Source organism: Lontra canadensis, unplaced genomic scaffold, assembly GCF_010015895.1.
Source record: "Lontra canadensis isolate GAN:19392208 unplaced genomic scaffold, GSC_riverotter_1.0 scaffold3, whole genome shotgun sequence".
Lineage (NCBI taxonomy): Eukaryota > Metazoa > Chordata > Mammalia > Carnivora > Mustelidae > Lontra > Lontra canadensis.
This window is the reverse complement of record NW_022630997.1, coordinates 1,352,405-1,367,297: the sequence shown is the minus strand read 5'-3', so window position 1 is coordinate 1,367,297 and position 14,893 is coordinate 1,352,405. Positions and strand designations below refer to the sequence as shown.

At 45.7% G+C, this 14,893-nt stretch overlaps 1 long non-coding RNA gene across 1 annotated transcript; it reads right to left on the bottom strand.

Moving 5' to 3' along the window:
* Positions 1-3,408: 3,408 nt before the first annotated feature.
* On the bottom strand, positions 3,409-12,390 carry LOC116879958. Its single transcript, XR_004385142.1, has 3 exons — positions 11,910-12,390; positions 8,881-9,110; positions 3,409-3,437 (listed from the first exon to the last, which is right to left on the bottom strand). It is a non-coding gene; the product is annotated as an uncharacterized LOC116879958 (long non-coding RNA).
* Positions 12,391-14,893: the final 2,503 nt, after the last annotated feature.

Here is a 14,893-nt window from a genome sequence, read left to right as displayed (position 1 = left end):
CGTACTATAGCAAAACTCCTCAAGCAGACATGTAGATCATTATAGGGATGAGAGATTTCAGGCTGAGAGAGCTCCTGGGACATAATTTCCATAGTCCAGGCAAGAGATAAGGGGGTATAGATTGAGTGAATTTCGACAGTAACAATGAGAAAAGACAGAAGGTTATGGATCTAAGATACCCAGGAAGCAGAAGAGTGGGAGAGAGGGAAAACAAGAGAATTCCCATGTTAATGGCTTGGCAGTCTGTGCACATGGTGGAGCCCTTCACTGAGTCAGGAAGTACAAGAGGAAGAACAGGTTTCAGGGAAAATTAAGTTTGGTTTTGCATCTGCTGATGGGGCATGTATTTTTTTTTTTTTTAAGATTTTATTTATTTATTTGAGAGCATGAGAGTAGAGAGGTCAGCAGGAGAAGCAGACTCCCTGCTGAGCAGGGAGCCCAATGTGGGACTCGATCCCAGGACTCCAGGATCATGACCTGAGCTGAAGGCAGTTGCTCAACCAACTGAGCCACCCAGGCGCCCTGGGGCACGTATTTAAAGCTGCTTGATGAACATATGGATATAGACATCAGGAGCTCCTGCAGAGGCTCAGACTGGCTTTGGGAGGAATCAGTTTTCAGGAGTCATTGTCATCTGGACGTCTCAGTATGAGGGAAAGCATCACATGGGGAGGGTGGAGAAGATACGGGGGCTGAGAGCATGGGAAGACACTAACCTATCAAGAGAAGTCAGAGGAGGAGGAACTATCTAAAAAAACAAAAAAAATTGATATAGAATAATCAAAAGGAAAAGTTATCTGAAACAGCTTGGGATGGCTACTGTCAGAAAACAAAAATAGAAAATAAAAAGAATTGACAGCCCTGGGGATACAAATACATTATATGTTTATAAAAAAATAATAATAAAAAATGAAAAAAAAATTGACAGCAATGCAGAGAACCCTTGTGCTCTGTTGATGGGAATGTTGAGCAGTGCAGGTGTTGTTATGTAAAAAAGTATGGGATGGTTGGTTGGATAAACTAAATGTGGTATCTGCATAAAATGGAACATTATTTGGCCTTAATACGGTATTTTTTTTTAAAGATTTTAAATTTATTTGAGAGAGATCGAGAGAGAGGCAGGGAAGAGTAGAGAAAGAGGGAGAAGCAGACTTCCTGCTGAGCAGGGAGCCTGATGTGGGACTTGATCCCTCCCCCCCCCAACCCCGGGACTCCCAGATCATGACCTGAGTGAGCTAAAGGCAGATGCTTAACCGACTGAACCACCCCGGCGCCCCCGGAAGGAAGGAATTTTGACACATGCTACAACATGGAGGAACCTCAAAGATGTCATCCTAAGTAGAATAAGCCAGTCACAAAGGACAAATATTGTATGATTCCATTTACATTCAGAAGGATAGAGAGTAACATAGTGGTTGCCAGGGTGGGGAAAAGGGAATTGGAAGTTTCTGTTTACTGTTTAATGGGTAGAGTTTCAGTGTAGGACGATGAAAAAGTTCTGGAGACAGATGGCGATGATGGTTGCACCATGATATGAATGCATTTCATGCCACTAAACTGTACACTTAAAAATGGCTCAAATGGTGAGTTTTATTTTACCACAATCGCTTAAAAGGCTCAGAGATTTCTTCAAGAATATGAAATGTGATGAACACCTAATTTGTTCGATCTTATTGGAAGGAGAACAAACAAGTGAGGGAGTATTTGGGGATACGTTAATAGTAAGTACACAGAAAACCCAATGAACAGAAAATAAGACATTTACCATCTCCTTAAAAAGTTGTGTGGGGGCGCCTAGGTGGCTCAGTTGGTTGAGCATCTGATGCCTTTGGCTCAGGTCATGATCCTAGGGTACTGAGCTCAAGCCAAGCAGGGAGCCTGCTTCTCCCTTTCCCTCTGTCTACCACTTCCCCTGCTTGTGCGCGCTCTCTCTCTCTCTCTCTGTCAAATAAATAAGTACAGCAATCTCAGCCCCTACTGTTATCAGAGGCTGCAGTGTGTAAAATCATCTAGAATCAAGTTAGAAAAATCACAAGCCTATGACCTACATGAAAAGGAAGAAGTCCTCAAATCTGTGGTCTGTGACTTTGAGGACCAGGAATCTGTTAGTCCTCCAGAGGTCTCGACGTCCCCCCCCCGCCATGTCATCCTTGGACTCTCTGGTCTCAGAGTGGGCAAGCCCAGGGTCCTGCTCAACAGGGTCATCAGTCAGGAGACTGCCCTCACTCCTCACCCCCCTGTCCTTCACCCCAAACCCCTAACCTTAGCTTCTTCTATTTGCTCCTTTTCACTGGCTGTCAAGGATTGCCAGAGAAAAAGTGGATAACCTTGTCAATGGTCACCATTACAGATTTACAGTTTCTGATCTCTACAGGGCCCTTAACTCCACTCAATGTTCCTTTGGTGCCTCTGTTTCTCCTCTGTCAAATATGTATAAAATAGCTCACAGGATTGCTGTAAAAAGTCAATGAAATAACATGTAACACATTTGGCTTTTATATACAAATTATTCCCAAGTGTCTCTCTCCATTTCCTGAGCTCCCTGCTTGAATTCTGAATAATTTCATGGGCTCTTCACCCTCCTCAAAATTCCATTCTGACATCTTTGTCTTGGTGAATGACATCATTCCTGCAAGCCAGAAACACTGACCATATACTTTACTCTCTCTCTTACTCCCTATATTCTTTGATCCCACAGTCCCTGTCCATCCCATTTCCCCTCTGATTTGTCATTTACACTCCCCCCACCAAGCCTTTGGTCTATAATTTCCACTGATTGTAGGAATAGCTTTCCTTCCCGGTCCTTCATGCCATTACTCTCTCCTGCTTCTAATCCACTACCCATTCTGCCCCTAATCTTTCTTTCTCTTTTTTTTTAATGGGACTTCAAGTAAACAGAACTGGATTTATCACAATTCTTGGTTTTCAGCGCACTGTCATCATTTGTCCACGTGTGGCCCTTTTATTTATTTATTTATTTATTTATTTTTTTTTTTTTTTAAGATTTTATTTATTTGTCAGAGAGAGAGGGAGAGAGAGCGAGCACAGGCAGACAGAATGGCAGGCAGAGGCAGAGGGAGAAGCAGGCTCCCCGCCGAGCAAGGAGCCCGATGTGGGACTCGATCCCAGGACGCTGGGATCATGACCCGAGCCGAAGGCAGCTGCCCAACCAACTGAGCCACCCAGGCGTCCCCACGTGTGGCCCTTTTAAAATGTATTCATGTTTTAATGAAGTAATGAACAGCGGGGAGCGCCTAGGTGACTTAGTCAGTGAAGTGTCTGACTCGATTTCAACTCAGGTCGTGGTCTCAGGGTTATGAGAATAAGCCCTGCATCGGGCTCCACGTGGCATGGAGCCTGCTTAAGATTCTCTCTCTCCCTTTCCCTCTGCCCCTCCCTCCCCCCTGCTCAGGCACTGACGTGCTCTCTCTCCCAGTCTGAAAAAAGAAAAAAAAAAAAAAAAAAAAGAAATAATGAACAATCATGATCTTGTCAGCTAACCTGGGAACCATTACATTAATAATAACATGGACTTATAGGATTCTTTTATTTCTTATTCCTCTACCTTCTCCCCACAGACAGAAGTCCTATCCTTAAGTTGGAGTTTACCATTATTTTCTAATTAGAATTAGAATTATATGTGTGTGTACATATATGTGTGTGTGTGTATGTGTATATATATATATATATAAATAATTTAGTTTTTCTTATAACTATGGAAAAGTATGTAAGGCCATATGTACTCTTGCTTTTTTCACTCCTTCATACTTCATACCTTGGCTAAAATTTAAAAAAAGATCTGACAATTCCAAGCAGGCAGCTAGAACTCTCACATGTTGCTGATGGAAATGCAAAAATGCTAGGTATCCTACTCCGAGTTAGTTACCCAGTTGAAATGAAAACTTGTATCCACACAAAACCCATATGGAAATGTTTAGAGCAACTTTATTCACATTCACCAAAATGAGAAATATCCTGTAATAGTTAATTTTATGTGTCAACTTGACTAGACTGTGGTACCCAGCTGTCTGGTCCAACGTTAGCCCAGATGTTGCCGTGGGGGTATTTGCACTTGTGATTGACATTTACAGTCCATTGGCTCTACGTAATGGTTACTCTCAATAATGTGGATGGGCCTCCTCAAATTAGTTGAAGGCCTTAAGAGCAAAAACAGGTTTCCTAAAGAAGCCCTTCTACCTTGAAGCTGTAACATAGAACTCCTGCCTGAGTCCCTAGCTTGCTGGTCAACCCTACAGATTTTTGGATTTAACCAGCATTCCTCTCCTCCGATCACATTCCTTGAAATGAATTCTTTCTTGTGCTAGATAGAGACAGGTACTGATACAGGTGATAGAGATACAGATAGATATAGACGTATGTATGCTTGTATATGTATATTTGTGTATATGCATCCTATGGAATTTATTTCTCTGGAGAGCCCTGACCAATACACATCCCAAGTGTCCTTAAACTTTGGAATGGATACACAAACTGGTACCTCATGCAATGGAAAAAACGCTTAGGAAAAGGAATTAGCTAGGCAGGCAACAATAGGAATGAACCTCCGGCATCATGCTAAATGAAATAGACCTGGTTCAAAAGGCTACATGCTGTGTGACTCCATTTGTATGAAATTCTGAAAAGGGCAAAGCTGTAGGAATGGGAAGCAGATCAGTGATTTCCACAGGCTGAGAAGGGCTAGTGGAGGAGTTGACCCCAAAAGGGTATAGGGAGATTTTGAGGTGTGATTGAATTGTTCTATAACTGGATTTTGTGATAGTTACAGGACTAAATTATACCCTCATAAAAATGTGCTAAAAAATGAACAGGAGGCAGTCAGGTAAAAAAAAAAAAAAAAAAAAAAAAATTATTCTAGGGTGCCTTGGTGGCTCAGTTGGTTAAGCAACTGCTTTCGGCTCAGGTCATGATCCTGGGGACACGCATCGGGCTCCCAGCTCCAGGGGAGTCTGTGTGTCCCTCTGACCTTCTTCCCTCTCGTGTTCTCTCTCACTCTCTCTCTCAAATAAATAAAATCTTTAAAAAAAGAAAAAGCAAAAGAAAATTGTTCTACTGAAAAGAAACTATATGGTAACACAAAATTGCCAACTTAAATATATTAATGATACATAGGGATTGAGAATAATTCTGCAATATAGTAGCTATCTTTTACTTATTATGTTTAAAATTTTAATTCCAGGGGCGCCTGGGTGGCTCAGTGGGTTAAGCCTCTGCCTTCAGCTCTGGTCATGATCCCAGGGTCCTGGGATCGAGCCCCGCATCGGGCTCTCTGCTCAGTGGGGAGCCTCCTTCCTCTTCTCTCTCTGCCTGCCTCTCTGCCTACTTGTGATCTGTCTGTCAAATAAATAAATTAAATCCTTAAAAAAAGAAATCTTAATTCCAGCATAGTTAACTGGTGTTATATTAGCTTCAGGTGTACAATACAGTAGTCATCTTAAACATGCTGTCATTAAACTTTTTTTTTTTAAAGATTTTATCTATTTATTTGACTGATAGAGATCACAGGTAGAGAGAGAGGAGGAAGCAGGCTCCCCGTTGAGCAGAGAGCCCGATGCGGGGCTCGATCCCAGGTCTCTGGGACCATGACCTGAGCCGAAGGCAGAGGCTTTAACCCACTGAGCCACCCAGGCACCACGCTGTCATTAAAATTAATTAAGATAGGCACCGTACATAAAGTTAATATGCTTTGACTTTTAATAATATTGCTATTTAAGAAATCTATACAAAAAAAATCAATAAATTGAAACTGATGAAAAAAACAAAAACCCCATGTTGTTGTATGTGGCTATAGTTGATTTTTCGCTGCTGTACAATATTTCCTTGTGTGCCCACTGCAATTTATTCATTCTTCCTGTAATAATACATTTTATGCTATCATGTATGGTATCACTACAAATATTAAATAAAGAATGATTTAATAAAATATTTGTCCTTTTCCTGAAAATCTTTAGTTACTTCCATTGCCTATAGGATAAAACCTAAGGGGACCTTTGGGGCTGCATCAATAGGATGTCCTGGGCTCTGGCTTCTGTCTGGGTTTAGCCAAAGGGGATACCAGCTAGGCTTGCCAGATAAAATACAGGAAGCCCCCGTTAAATTTGAATTTTAGATAAGCAATTTAATTTTTTTTTTAGCAGAAGTATTTCTTATGTAATCTGGCAACCCCTTGTACTGGCAGGAAAGGGAAAAGAGAAAGAATCTCACTTATTCCCCAAACTTCCCACCTGCTGGGCCACTGCAATGGGCTGGCTGTAGGCCCCACATCAGAACTTGCCTGGCAGCCGTCAACACACAGCTCACAGGTTCTAGGAACTGGTCCTTCCTCTTGCTCTGTCACGCCTAAAAGTGGTAATTAATAGCTCCCAGCTATTATTAGTAGCAGGATCCTGTACCGACTTCTTATTGCCGTTACTAAGTCCTGCCCACACTTTTGGAAATAGATCCTGATTCAATTCTTTTCAATTCTCTACTTTTGGTGTGTTGTCCATGCCCTGCTGGATATCGACAAGCCTGGACATGGCTCTTTGAGACAGAATGCACAGCTCCTTCCCCTCTTTTTTGGTGCTCCCCCAGCAATTTATGTCACCCATGGAAGTCCTGTAAGGATCAGAGTGTGGGACCCTCTCTCTGGCCCAACACACCAGATCCGGTCAAGCCCCTCTGATTCTTTCTGCTAGTTGGTCACTGTTCTCTCCTCCCAGGTGGGATCTCCTACCTTGCTTCCCTCTCTGCACCTTTGGTATGAGCGCTGTGCTCTGAGCTCTCTAGGCCCCAGGTCTCTGAGACCTCAAGAAACCTTTACTCTCTGAATAAACCCAGATCTTGTGATGGAAAGGTGGTGGCTTTCAAGGCCACCGTTTTAGTTAAATGTTTGAAAAATCCACTCAGAAGCCCTGTGAACTTCTAGGACCTTCTAGGCCTTCTGTGGCAGACCCTGACATTCTCCCCGGTGAGATGAGAAATGTTACTATCTTTATGGATGAGGGCAACAGGGCAGTGAGAAGATGTCAGCATAGAATAAAGCCTCAGTTACCTCCGTATGTTATGCCATGGTGCGGTATCTAGTAAGTGAAGAGTTCAGTGCCATTGTGCTTAGGAAAGATTTAAAAAAAGAGTTAATAATATAGGTGCCTGGCTGGCTCAGCCCGTGGAGCACACTACTCTTGATCTCAGGGTTGTGGGTTTGAGCCCCGTGTTGGGTGTAGAAATCACTTAAAAATAAAATCATAGGGCTGCCTGGGTTGCTCAGTCGGTTAAGTGGCTACTCGGGTCAGATCCCAGGGTGCTGGGATCAAGCCCGGCATCAGGCTCCCAGCTCAGCGGGGAGCCTGCTTCTCCCTCTTCCTCTGCCTGCTGCTCTACTTGTGCTGTCTGTCTCTGTATCTTTATGTCAAATAAATAAATAAATTTTAGAAATTAAAAATAGAATCTTTAAAAAAAAAGTTAATAATATCAGTCGTTATCCCTTATTAAATGTTCCACCTGGGCTGAGCTCTGTGCACACACCATTAGTCATCAACACACCTGCAAGACTGTGAAGCATTGGGCGCCTGGGTGGCTCAGTGGGTTAAAGCCTCTGCCTTCGGCTCAGGTCATGATCCCAGGGTCCTGGGATCGAGACTGCATCGAGCCCCGCATCTAGCTCTCTGCTCAGCAGGGAGCCTGCTTTCCTTCCTCTCTCTCTCTGCCTGCCTCTCTGCCTACTTGTGATCTCTGTCTGTCAAATAAATAAATAAAATCTTAAAAAAATTAAAAAAGTGTGAAGCATTCCATCCAAGTCTCAGCTCCCACCATCCTACCCTGTGCTCCGGGACGCCAGGCTGGGAATCCGCAAGCCACAAGTCTCCTTTGTCAGAGGAAGTTTGGAAGGTGAAGGAAGAGACTTGTCCCTTCTTAAATCTGTTTACTGCTTCCCCTGGAGCAGCAGATGGTTTCAGTTTCCAACTTCTTTCCTCATTCCTGGCACAGCCAGGGGGCATGGGCAGGGTGGGGGACGTGGGGGGAGAGGCGGGAGGTGGGGTGGGGCATAAGGAGGGTGGGGGGCCACACGTCTGTGCCCAGCTCCAGGACACCCCTCCTCCAAGATCCCGAGGTAGTACGTGGCTGGGAGACCCTTCCTCTAAATTTGTAGGTTCGGTTCCTGTGATGGATTATTACACCGGTGACCACCCCCCCCCCATGGATCCTTCCTTCTGATATCCAGGCTGTGGAGTGGTCCCCTTGGGCGGGACACGGCTAGATCAGACGATCTGCTTTGGCCAATGGAAGCATACAGGAATCCAAGGCTGGAGGAGCATCTGTGCTCTGAGATGTCTTCTCTCCAGACTGTCGGGCTGGGAGGAGCAGGCTACCACTCACACGTCCCAGCCTACCTTCCAGTGCAGGACTGCAGCATGAATGAGTATCGGTGAGACCAGGAGAAGATCTGCCTAGCCAACCAGCCAACCCCGAGAGCGGTAAGTCTCTAAGCTTTGGGGAGGTTTCTTGAGCAATAATAGGGACCTGAAGCAGTTCTGGTCATCCCAGCCTCTTCCCCCCACCACAGGGATGGTGGCTGCTTCCCACAGCTGTTCTCTGGGACCTCAAAACACCTGATCTGTTCTCTCTGGCCTCTGACACACGCTTTACAATTTCCCTGTGTTCTCTATGTGAATGCAACCAGAGTAATTTCTGTTTTCCCGACTGGACCCCATTGACACAAGTGCTACTATATCCATTCTACAGATGAGAAAACTGAGGTTCAGAGAAATTAAGAAATACGCCAAAGGTCACTGCTCACAAGGGCCCCAGGCTGACTCCGCAGCCCTTGCTATACTTCACAGTAACACTATTAATCTACAACAATAGATAACTGTACTGTACCATAAATGGGTTTTTCTAGATGATTATGAGGACAATTATTTGAAGTTGATGTCACCGCAAGAAGGGCTTTTGTTCAAGATCCAGAAGGCTTCAGCTCCCGAGCCAGCAGAGGGAGCTCTGTCCCTAAGGACTCAGCCAGAGGCTGGCGGACCCAGAGGGGAAAAAAGATGACAATTCTCGTCATGGTCACAAGATTTGGAGGAGCGCCTCATCATTGGAGACTGTAGGCTCTTTGAGGGAAAGGGAAAACAAGAAATGTAACAGTTGTTAGACCCGCAAGAACAGTTGTTAGACCCGCAAGAACAATTTAAATGTGTCCATTTAAATTGTCAAAATATGGGACTGGAGCTGCCCTGTGTGCAAAGGATGGTCCTCCGAGAGAAGGAGTTCAAATTCCCTTCCTGTCCTCCTCCCACCTTGTGCTGGATTCCACTCCAAGGTTAAGAGGAGTTTCTCTGGGGTTGACCACATTTCCTAGTGACAGAGTAACTGAGTAAAAAGGACCTTGTCTCCATCCCCCTGTGGTCCCTTCCTGTACAGTAGTAACAGGAGGAATAAAGGAATGGCCTGCTCCCTCCCGGGAGACGTTCTAACTACCCTGATTTTCCTCCCTGCTCCCTTGGCTCCCAGAGCTGCACCAGCCCTGCCCTTGCTCTAGAGGTCTTCTCGCTCCCGCGCTCTGGAAGCACTCTCCCTGATGACAACAGGTCTCTGTGAAACCAGCTCTTCCTCCCAGCACAGCAGCAAAACCTGAGACTCCAGTCTGAGCTCTGGGGTGGTAAATAAATACTAGACCTCAAAGCTTGTAAGCAGCTTTCATAGCCCAGCCGAGGTAGGATAAAGGGGGCAGCAGGGGGCCAGCCCCCTGTACCTCCTCTCCCTGCACCGGGGCTTACAGCGAGCAATCACAGATCCTATGGCCCCCCAGCTGCCTGTTGTGGCCTCCAGTTTGGGAACTAGGGCTAGGTAGAAGTAATAAGCCAAAGATCGAATTTGGGCATTCTTGACCTCCCCTAGCCAAAATGCCATTTTAAAACATGATGTAGTAGGTAACACAAACTAAGGAAATTTATCTTCTCATAATTCTGGAGGCTCTAAGTCTGAGACCAAGGTATTGGCAGGATTGGTTTCTTCTGAACCTCTCTCCTTGGCTTGCAGACAGCTTTTCCCTGTGTTTCAACGTGGTCTTTCCCTGTGTGTACCTCTGTACTAATCTCCTCTCTCCTAAGGATATCACGGCCCACCCTAATGACCTCATATAACTCAATCACCTCTTTAAAAATCCTCTCTTCAAAGCCAGTCACCCGGGGCTGAGGACTTCTACTATGTTTTTTTGTGGAAGGGACACAATTCAGCCCTTAACAATCAGAATGACAATATATTCCATGTATGACAAATAAAAGGAAATCCACATCCCAACACAATGTAGTGAAACTGCTGAATGTCAAAGACAAGGAGAAGGTCTTAAAAGCAACCAGAGAGAAAAGCCACACCTCGCAAAACTGTAGGATGTATCCCCATCAGGCATTCCAAGATCCAGCTTCCAAACGGGGGCTCAGCCCCTGGCCCGTCTCTCAAGAGGTCTTGCCCTGAGATTTGCCTTCTCTGAATTCATGCAGCATTCCAAGCCTGTAATGTGGCCTTCCTATTCATCCGCAGCCCAAGGGGGCCTGGCAAGGCCACCAGACCTTAAATCTGTCTCCCCCACACACCAAATGTTAAAAAGCCATTTAGGTTACAACACCAGTTTAAAATCAGACCTGTGTAGGGGTAGCTACAGTGGGCAAAAGGGGTCTGGATGGTTGTCGGTGTGGGAGATGGGATCAGTCGGATTTCTGGGCCAGAAAAAAGAAAGGTGGCATAGACAGGATATAGTTCACATTGTTGCCAAAGGTCCTGAAGGCAGGTGTCTGTGGTGTGGGAAAAATCTTCCCTGACACCCCTGTCTCTAGTGCTCATGGTCACCAGTACCTGAGGCCTGGCATCTTACAATTTAATTTGTCAGGGGGCGGGGAGTTGGTCTACTCTGTGAGACAGCATCAGTCTTAACCCCTGTGCTGGGCACGCCCTCGAGAGATGTTTTGTGAACCAGTTGATGGGAACCCTTGGAGAATCTTTGTCTGCTAGAGCCTACAGTGGGCTCTGACCTTCTTGGTGGGGGCGGATTTAGAAACAAGCTGTCCTTCCACTGCTGTAGCCACTGCCTCCACCACCATCCCCTCCTGAGTGGCAAGTGGCCTCCACCTCCCCCACTGACCTCCATTTCAGTGCATTCTCCACATTGCAATCAAATGATCTTTTTGAAAAGACGGGAATCAGACTACATCACCGTTTTGCTTAAAATCTTCTGCAGCATTGAGAATGAAATCCAAACTCTTGGCTGTGGTCTGTGAGACCCTGCAAGACAACGGAGCCCACTGGTAGAGTTTTTTCTTTCTCTTCCTCACCGTGATCTAGTCATCTGGACTTTTCTCAGCTCATCAAACATAACCAGCTCTTTCCCACCCTGGGGCCTTTGCCCTTGTTCTTCCTTTTTGCTGAGAATGGTCTTTCCCAGCTCTTCCTGGTGCCAGGCCCTTGGCATCTATCAAATCCCAGCCCATATCTCCTTTCCCTCACCTCCGATGGGAAGTGGATTCCCCTAGTTACTATTTCACCCCTATTTGTTTCCTTCTTGGTGGCAATCATAAGTTCTCTTAGTTTTGTCTGCTTGCTTATTTATGTCTGTCTCCCTACCTAGAATCTGATAGGACAAGGACCCAACTCGTCTTTTGCCCATTGTATCTCTAGCCCCCAGCACCGCACTGGTGTCATCAGTAGGCTTCACATGCTGGGTGCTGTCCAGCTGGGGTCCCTGGACCCTTTAGCAGAATGCTTATACTCCAAAGGAACCCAAAGTCCAACAGAATCACAAGGTCTGCACCTCTGGCCAAGTCCAGCTCAGTTCTCAACCATCCAAGCTACTCTGAAAATGTAAATTGACCCCAGGAGCCAAAAGTAGTTGAAATGCAGAGCTAGCAACAGTTTACCTCCATAAATTCGACTCCCTGTTGCTCATGGTATTAACTCGGTTTCAGGCACTTCCACTTCAATTAAGACTTGGCACACTTCAAAATACCTCTGAACAGCAGGACACTGATTGAATTCAAGGTGCCAGGAAGCCAAATGGAAAAATAATAGTAAAACCACTGGTCCTTTTACATTGTAGTTAAAAGCTTGAACAAACAACTATTACACCTCCTTTCATGTTCTCTTCTGTTCCAAATTAATCTGGAAGAAGCAGAGTAACTTACACTGTTTTTGACCTGCCCTATTAGGCATGTCTGGGCTGGTCCACGGTGCTCTCAATGTGATGCTCCATTTTGTCACTCAGCAGTACTGTTGTCATACAGTGTGGGTCAAGTTTATAAGACCTGTAAGTTTTAGGGCGCCTGGGTGGCTTGGTTGGTTGGGCAACTACCTTCGGCTCAGGTCATGATCCCAGGGTCCTGGGATGGAGACCCACATCTGGCTCCTTGCTCAGCGGAGAGCCTGCTTCTCCTTCTGCCTCTCCCTGCTACTCAGCCTGCTTGTGCTCTCTGTCAAGTAAATAAAAATTCTTAAAAAAAAAAACAACCTGTAAATGTTGAAAAGTTTTGATTACTCAAATGGCTTTCTGCGTGTATTTTCAAATAAAACTTCTCAACAAATACTATAATTGTTTAAATTGTATAAATGTTCATAATTCTGTAATTGAAATGTTTCTCTTTTGGTCATAGAAATAATGGTACACTCATTCAGTGAAATGTTACCTGGTTATTTAAAAAGAATGTGGGAAATCTATACACGTTAATATGGAAGCACGCCAAAGATTATTAAGTGAAAACAGCAAGTCACAGAACAGTAGATATCATATCTCCATGTGCATGAATATGTAAATATATTTTCTTGCAAGCATAGGCTATTTCCAGAGGGAGACCCTAAGCCATCGCTGGAAGTAGAACAGTGGTGGGTGATAATCATTACCATATGTCAGGTGCTTGCCCTGAGCCAGCCATGGCACCAGGCACTTCCCATATGCCTGCATTTAGTCCCCACAATTGACCCTGAGAGCAGGGACTTAACTATTATCCCTCCTTTACAGATGAGGAAACTGGGTCAGGAGAAGTAAAGTAACTTAACTTCAGCATCCTATATTATTTGAGGGTTTTTTTTAACCTTAAAATTTGCATGATTACTTTTCCATCATAAAAAACAAACTCAGGAATCATTTAAAATCTTTCCCTCTTGGATTTTGAGACCAAGAGAGGCAGTGAAAATGCTCAGGCCCAACAAGTTCTATTGTGCCAGCATAATACATAAAACACCATAATAAATAAAAACCCAGATTGTGTTGCTTCTAGCTTGTGCCCTTTTTCTGGCAGGCTTGTAGGGAGAAGGTGGTGAGGAGCTGCTGGAATCATCCGCAGAATTCTGTAGAAGCAGGAGCCCAGGAAAGGCAGGGGGAAGCCCTTCTGATTTTGGATGAGCTGATCCCACTGGTCACCATGGTGACATTAAGGGAGGGCTCCGGACTGAAGGGCAGCACCGTCCCCCAAGTAGCCTAAACAATTCAACATTAGCCACCAGCTGCAACTTTTCATCCAGCAGTACCTGGATAGAACCCATTATTATTAAACACCCCCTACGATGCCTCCCACTCACACTTCATTCCACACCCATGACAACCCGGAGCTCTGTTATCCCCCTTTAACAGCAAAGAATCTGGCACTTGGTGCAATTCAATAATTTGAGTCCCACAGGAAACTGCAAGGTTGGGACTTGAAGGTGGGTCTGTCTGACTCCCTGTTGACTCCCACACTAGGGTTCCCATGGGTGAGCTGCTGGCAGCCAGGTCTCCTATGTTCAGCCCTCCCTTCCTAAGAGCCTTCGCCCAAATTGCGTAGAATACCAAAAAAAAAAAAAAAAAAAAAGGTGCAAGGCTCCTGCCTCATGAGCCAGTCTGTCTGTCCCCAAGTCCCTACACCAGAGCAAAGTGACTAAAGTAGCATCTGCTCTCAGATTGCCCTGTTGCCACCCGTCTGACGACCTCCCAAACTGCCCCATTCTGCCGCCCACCAAACCCGAATTCCAATACTTCGCCCCACTGCATTCTGGAGATGGTGCTCAGAAACTCCACTGCCCGGCCTCTGCGAGAATGAGATTCTCAGAAGGGCCCATCAGGCTCTGAATCTCACACTCCAGAAATCTGACGTCTTGAAGGCAAGGTCCTGGGGCAGGTCCTAAAGGACTTTCTAATGCTAAAAACAATGGTGATGGGCAAAGGCAGGTAGACCCCTCCAGTCTCCTTGTACTTGAAGAGGGGGCTACCTGGCGTCATGTGCACACCCAAGTGCGTGAGCGCGCGTGTGCACACACACACACACACAATTTTATTTATTAATTTATTTTTATTTTTTAAAAGGTTTATTTTTTTGTCAGAGAGAGAGAGAGCACAAGCAGGGGGAACGGCAGGTAGAGGGAGAAGCAAGCTCCCCAGTGAGCAAGGGGCCCAATGTGGGACTTGATCCAGGGACTCTGGGATCGCGACCTGAGTGGAAGGCAGGCGTCCAATGGGCTGAACCACACAGACATCCCTACACCCTGTTTCCGCCCTCTGGGTCTTGGCTTGCTCTTCCACCGGCCTTCACACCACCTACTGGACGTTGAGCTTGGAGAGCACAGCCTCTACCTCAAGCCAGGCTAACGCTTTCCCACCGCTAGGCTTTACTGCCCATCACAAGGTTCCCAGCCTCTGATGTTAAAATGTGGCTCCCGCTTTGGACTGCAAGTCTCACACTGGGGACCAGGTTGGTCAGGGTCTTGCCGGAGGCCCGGAATGCCATGGGTGCTGGGAGCAGGTAGGGCGCCCCGACCAGCAGAGGTGCTCTCAGCCTCCAGGCGGCCTCTCTGCAGTGTCATGGCAAGCTTCCCGCCGGGCAGATTCATTACATAATGCCAGGGCTGGTATGTCTGCCGCTTATCCAAGGTGCAT